The 6,602-nt window shown below is 39.9% G+C and overlaps 1 protein-coding gene across 6 annotated transcripts in view; it reads right to left on the bottom strand.

Moving 5' to 3' along the window:
- TBCK (TBC1 domain containing kinase) overlaps positions 1-6,602 on the bottom strand; it is a 274,925-nt gene that overhangs the window by 144,015 nt on the left and 124,308 nt on the right. The gene's annotated exons all lie outside the window — the stretch shown is intronic.

Raw genomic sequence — 6,602 nt, forward strand, 5'->3', positions numbered from 1 at the left:
GGGGGCTGGGGGAGCAGGGAGGGCATGGGGCCTGGCATGGTCCCCTCCCCCCATCTCCAGCCTCCCTTCCTCCACTCCCTACTTACCAGCATGGAGTCTGGGTCCAGCTCCAGCTCCCTGCTGCAGTGGGTGGGGACTGCCTGAATCGCCAAAGCTCTCTGAATCTTTTCCAAATCGATTTGGAGAGCTTCGAATCAATTTGGACCTTTTAAATTCGTCCCCCAATTTGATTCAGATTCATAGAGTCAGCCACTGAATTGGGCCGAATTTCCTCCAAATCGAATCAGCACCCAAAGCTTTGCACAGCACAAAGAATTATTGCTACATAGTACATATGGAGTGGGGTTGAATTTGTTTGTCTGTGAAGAATATAGCAATAACAGCAGTTATTCACTGAACAGATCTGAGATTTTACAAAAGAAAATTGGTTAAAGTTTAAAAACATTCCCCTTAAGTTTAGCATCTTCTGCCTGACCCATTTCTCTCTGTTAGATGATGTTAAATGGAATATAGATGCAAACATTCATTTGTGAATTGTGCAGAGTCTATTAGGTCTTTCAAGATCACTTGTTGGATTTAATTAAGTAAGAAATGACAGGTTGGTATCTGAAAGCTTCTTCAGTAGATGCTGACAAACAACATTCTACTACTGAGAATTCCATATAATACTATCTAGCACTTTTATAACTCTTTTCACTAACAAGATGTCAAAACATTTTGTGAAGTAAATTAGCATCATCTACACCAGGGGTGCTTAACCTCCAGCCAGCAGCCATGTCACCTGGCCCATGGGACTCCCTACATGTCCGCAAATTCAGCAGTGGGGGTATGATGGCACAGTTCCCCTGCTGGAAAATGTCTAGACCCATGGGAACCCTGGGCTTCAAGTGATGGATCTGCTCCCTATTCCCATGCACAGGACTAGGTGGGGGCAGCACCAGACCCCAGGGCTTAATCCCAGAGTGCCAAGTGCCAGATGTACAAGGAGGTTGTATCATGCCAAGATCCTATCCTGGTGTACAGGAGAAAGTAAAGGGTGGTACCAGGACCCTTCAACCCAATCCTGGCACACAGGGGCAGAACACCTGGTTACATAGGTTCATGCCTTTCCACCAGGGCATTTAGTAGGAGAAACCAAACAACAACTGTGTACCAGAATGAACACACACCAAAAAGCTATCAAAGACAAAAATACCCAGTTACCTGTGGGGGCACACTTCTTACAAGAGAACCAATTGGATTCATGGAACATCATAACCTGCCTGCCATCTGATAACCCCAGGTAACCTCTCTACATTTTACCAGCTACATTCTATCACCAGACTAACATGCTCCCCACCCCCCCACCTCACACCTATTGTCTCCTTGTTTCCTATGGCCTCTGATCCTCACTGTCATGCATTCCCCTTTTCACAGACCTACATTTTGCATACTGGCTTCTATTCCACCATACAGAACACAAAACACCAGCAGACTCTCCCTATGCCTGAAGAATGGTGTTTGCACCCAAAAGCTTGCAGAGAAGAATTTTTCCAACTATTTAGTTGGGCTAATAAAAGATATCCAATTTACCCAAAGAACCTTGTCTGCCTGTCCTTAGATCAACATGGTTACAACCAACACCCTCTAAATAACGTGTTGTTTCCATTCCACAAGCCTCATTGAGGTATGACAGACTGCATGCAGCAGCTCACTTGCTTTAACTGAGCTCAACTGCTCTTTCAGACACAAGCTAGTCTTTAAATGGCTATCAATGTGAGAGGGATAACACAAGGCTTTGCCTTTTCTTGCTGGCACCAAAGACAGCAGCCACACTGGCAACCCGAAGCAAGTAGACGCTGTGTCTTACCATTCATTCCTGTTTCTATTCCTGTGAAGAAAAATGTGCTTCTTCATTTAAGACATAGATGACAATATCACCAATATAGACGGGGGCAAAAGTCTGTGTGGTATGTAAGTAAATACAATATTTACTCTGGTTATTTTTTCTGGCAATTTGTCAAATAAAAACTATTCAGCAGGAGATACCTCTGAGCATATATGCCAGTAATTTAGGGTAAAATACAGGGCAGGGTAATCATAATCATCATCAAAACAAGCTATAAACTTTTAAAAGTATAAACTTATTTATACCCACCCTCCCACACATGCTGCACATTTCTTTGAGCAATTAAAGTTAGAGATCTAATAACAAGGTCACCACTGCATGTTTTATAGAGTTTTTAGGTGCTCCAACATATTATGGACTTCTCCCAAATCCAACTTTTATAGGAGCATAAGAACGCTCTACCAGATTAGCAAAGTCCGCCTAGTCTGTTATCCTGCACCTAACAATGGCTAGCCCAGATGCTGCAGAAGGATGTCTTAAGAACTCTACAATTGATATCTCTGGAATTAAATCTGCCTTCTACTATAATCTGCTTTCTTCCAACATATTTTATCGTAAAGCTGAGTCATGAGATGTAATAACCCTGCCAGAATTAGTGGTATATTTAATTATAATAACTCTGTGTGTTCAAGGTATCATTAGGAACATCTAGCTCCTTTCTGAACCTTGCTAAACTGTAGGCCTTTCCAAAAGGGTAACAGAGCAGGTTGGCACCTGGAGCGTAGAGGCACACTGCACAGTGGGGGCTCCTGGATGCCAAAGTTAGAACTGCAGACAGTCAACAGCCAGCCATGGTATTTTTCCAGCTTCTGCTAAGCCAGTGCCATGGGGCTGTCACCTTTGGTTGCCCAACCTTAGTTACATTATTGGGCCTTACTTATTGCCTTACTTATTAAGGCAATATGGAAAATGAAGTGCAAAATGATAAGTGATACTTACCCAAACTTACACAGCAGATTAACCAAAAAGAAACTTTGCATCTCATGCTTTCTAGTTCAGCGTTTTATCCGGATGCTGGTATCTAAGGTTCTGATCCTCCAAACATTTATGCACATATGCAAGCTGTCAGCACTTTACTAGATTTACAGAAATTAAAGAAACTATTCATTTGCTGAGAAATTAAGGGGAACTGAGTGTCAGTGAGCAGGAAAAACAGGCTTAAATTTTTACATGTAATCCTACCCCTCCTGTCCTATACCTGCAATCAATCAAATGCAATAGAACAATAGTTTTCCTACAAAAGAAGAATAGCAGCAGAAAAACAATTATGGATAAATAACCCTATTGGAAAGTGTAACACGTGTATGCATGCACAGTGGAAGATTTTCAGTAAGGACAATTTCTGGCTACCAAGAATGATTTAAACACAAGGGATTTAACAACAAAAACCCAAACAAACCAGAAAAAACAAAAAAGCCAAAAGAACAAAAACAACAAATTAAAAAAAAAGCTTTTTAACACCTTATTAGACAAATCCTTTATTAAACAAATTTCCCACATATCACTGAATTCAATCTAAATTGTCTAACTGTAACAGCAACTCTGCTGAGAAGACATTAAGTAACTGCAACCAGACTTTATCACCTGGTTAACCACTGAGGTGACAACTACATTTAGCTTCCATAATTTGCAGTTGAAAGCTACTCAGAATAATTTATTGATAGTTTCCCTTCTAGGGATGTGGCTCACTTTATTTTTCCTCCACTTTAAAGTGGCCTGGTTTTGGTATGAGAATTATTTATATAAAATACAAGACAAATGCTGTAAGCCATTACATAGATTCATGCCATGAAATAACAAAACAGCCCCCTTACATATATCTCTATTTACATGTAAATCACATAGCCACAGCAATATGTTTATCTAGGCACTACGGCAGCTAACAATATCCACAACTATTCAAGCTTCATCAGTGTTCAATACTGAGAGTTACATGACCCAGAGCAAATGGAAAGGTGACAGGAAACACAATCTTTCCTGAAGCAGGAGCCTGTAACTCAATGATGAAAGATTAATCAGGGTTTACTTAGACAGGATTAGTACTCAGGCACGAAACTGGTTCAGATCTCATTACTGAAGTGCATAGTCTTCATCTTAATAGATCCTCCCCTACTACAGGTGCACACACACCTCTCCTTATTACTAATATACAAGACAGACAGAAAAGGGGGAGATTTAAAATGATTTGGCAAGGATGATTTTTCTTTTAGGAGGCTGGGCTAAGCTTTGGAGCGGTTGGATGTCCCTGACAGATTTGTAAAATGCAGAAGTGTATATTCATATACAGTAATTTGTAACCATTTTGAGTCTAAATCTCCTCCACTCCCTTCATTTGTCCCCTTTCCTAGACTATAACTCTTTATGGCAAGGACCATATTTGTCTATGGGCTGTTCAGTGCCTAGCACAGTGGAGTTTTTATACTAGTCTGAGATCTTACCAAGGACTGCAAGACAAATAATGTCAAAACAGACAATGTTAAATGTTAACATGTGTCTCAATGCCAAGGGTCTGCAATAGACCAGGGCAGCACAAACCTAGAGTGCAAGTCACCGGCTCAGCAGCACCAAGGATGGATCTTTTCAGTGGTTTCACGGCAGCTAATGTGGGTAGCAACTCATGAAGGAAGACTAACAAACAAATAAAAGGACAGGAGAGATACACCTCTATATCTATTTGATGGTACTCTTATCCTGGGCAAATGGTCTGGAATTATTTAAAATCAGAGGCTAAATTAGGGGACAGCGGGCTTCCACGGCCAGGATGCAGCTCTGTGGATTGGGACCATGTTGGAAGCTTGCATTTATCCTTTCCAACTCCCTGCATAATTTGCCTATACAAGCTCAGACAGTTCAGGCTTCAAACAAGTGAATGGAATTATTTTTCTCTTCTGATGATGGTATCAAGTGATATATATAGCTCTGTAAAGGTTTCTTTCGAACAGAGTAAATTATACCCACCAGTGTATAAGCCCTGTAATTTAGCTGAAAATAGAAGGCAATATAAATGTCACTGTCCTGTATGAATTTGAATCATTCATAAAAGGTAGAGGTGCAATGATACATTGGTCTCATATCAGATCAGCACTGATATAAGGAAAATTGACAGTGTTGGCTATCGGCTTTTTTAGGCTAATGTGTCCAATAATGTAACTGATAAACACCCCATGCATGCACGCAGCTGCAGCACAGCATGCAGGCGGCCAGAAGCACAGCCTGGTAGCATGGAGACCAGCCGGCTCTGGCTGGTAAGTCTGTTGTGATGGGAGGGAATGGGCGAGGGGGGAATGAGGCTCCAGCAGTGAGCACGGGAATGCTTTCCTGCCAAAATATCCATTCAACAGCATAACATAAGAACCTATACTCTAGGATGCAACTACCACTCTGATTCCATAATACACAAGTTTAAAAGTAAGTTGCATGTGGTGTGTCAATTTTGTTAACTTGGTTCTTTAAAAGCAGAGAGTTTCTGCAAAAAAGTGTTGATTTGACTTTAATGCTCAGAGGAATATTCTTTGGTTAAAAAAATGTTTAAAAAAAAAATCTACACTTGCACCTTACTGTGGAGATTTTCTCTCCATTTTTTACTGTTTATAGTTCCAAAGCTTACTACATATTTTTAAAATGACATACTTTATAAATCTGCCAAACAGTATAAAATGGTGTTGCCCCAATTATTTAACAATGCTTCTCTAATACCATCCTTACCAGATGTTAGTTAAAATTGCCGATTGTCTATAAACTGTAAATTTATATGAAACCAAATTCTGTGGACACATTTCATGGAAATACCACTTCAGTTCTCTGGACAAATCAAAACAACGTAGCTGTTCTGACAGAGGGGAGAATGCTAAATTAAATCCAGCAGTAACTACAACAAGGTGTTATAACATCATCAAGAACTCTTAATTTTGTTTTTCAACATAAGCTCTCCCTTAGAGAAGCAGAGGGGTGGAAGAAAGTAAGAGACTACTCAATGATCCAGGTAGGCTTTTGCAGCCATCACATTATACAAGCCATTTCATACCCTGTCAACTGTTCCTGAAAAGTAGTTTGGTTTTTTGTCCTTACTATTCCAGTTGGAAACTCCCTTGTGTGCAGATGCATGCTTTCCTACATTTTCCTAGAGTCTACCTCCCCCAAGCTGAATAGTGTTTCTTGAACAGACATTTGAGTCAGTATATTCACTGACATACCACTACCAAATCATTTATGAGAGCTCACAGTACATTATTATTATTTTTGTAATGACACACATGCAGACACCAGCCACAAAGTTTGCATTTAATTAACTCGTACAAATGTTGCAGTCTGCTTCCAGTCATTCATGATGTACAAAAATTAAATTGTCACTCTGTTATGAGTTTAATTTCTTCTAAAGGTTTTTTTTGTGGATATATCGAACCTGACAGTAAAAACTAAATTTAATTTGCACTGGACAGTGACTTGCAAATTCTACCACATATCCTCATACACATCCTCTAATTGACATATAAAGACTTATTTACAACTTCCAGGCCATGAAAAAAAAATTGTTTTAAAGATACTGCCTTTGAAACAAGATTTTGCCATTTCCTCAAGAAGCTTTTGGGAAAAAGCAACCGGGGCTAGAGAAAAATCTTCTTTCATAGACTACTTCAACTGCACTCGGGGAAGTTTAGAAACACCCCCACCCCAGAGTTGTCCTCACTTGTCTTTTTTTTTTTTTTTTTAAAAA

This window comes from Gavialis gangeticus, unplaced genomic scaffold (assembly GCF_001723915.1).
Source record: "Gavialis gangeticus isolate Ggan-Ray unplaced genomic scaffold, GavGan_comp1, whole genome shotgun sequence".
In the NCBI taxonomy this organism is placed as follows: domain Eukaryota; kingdom Metazoa; phylum Chordata; order Crocodylia; family Gavialidae; genus Gavialis; species Gavialis gangeticus.